The sequence below is a fragment of the Penaeus chinensis genome, chromosome 39, assembly GCF_019202785.1.
Source record: "Penaeus chinensis breed Huanghai No. 1 chromosome 39, ASM1920278v2, whole genome shotgun sequence".
In the NCBI taxonomy this organism is placed as follows: Eukaryota; Metazoa; Arthropoda; class Malacostraca; order Decapoda; family Penaeidae; genus Penaeus; species Penaeus chinensis.
This window is the reverse complement of record NC_061857.1, coordinates 15,986,480-15,986,867: the sequence shown is the minus strand read 5'-3', so window position 1 is coordinate 15,986,867 and position 388 is coordinate 15,986,480.

Sequence of the window (388 nt, the reverse complement as noted above, 5' to 3'; positions counted from 1 at the left end):
ATATACATATGTATATATATACATATACATACATACATACATATATATATATATATACACATATATATGTATATATACACATGTGTATATATGTGTATGTAAATATATATACATAAATATACATATGCATATATACATATACATTAAATATATGTATGAATATATATACATATTCATATATACATATATATACACACATGTATACATACATATACACATATATACATACATATGCAGAAATATATACATATAAAAATATATAAATATATATACACACATGTATACATACATATACACATATATACATACATATGCAGAAATATATACATATAAAAATATATAAATATATATACATACATACATATATATATATATATATATATATATA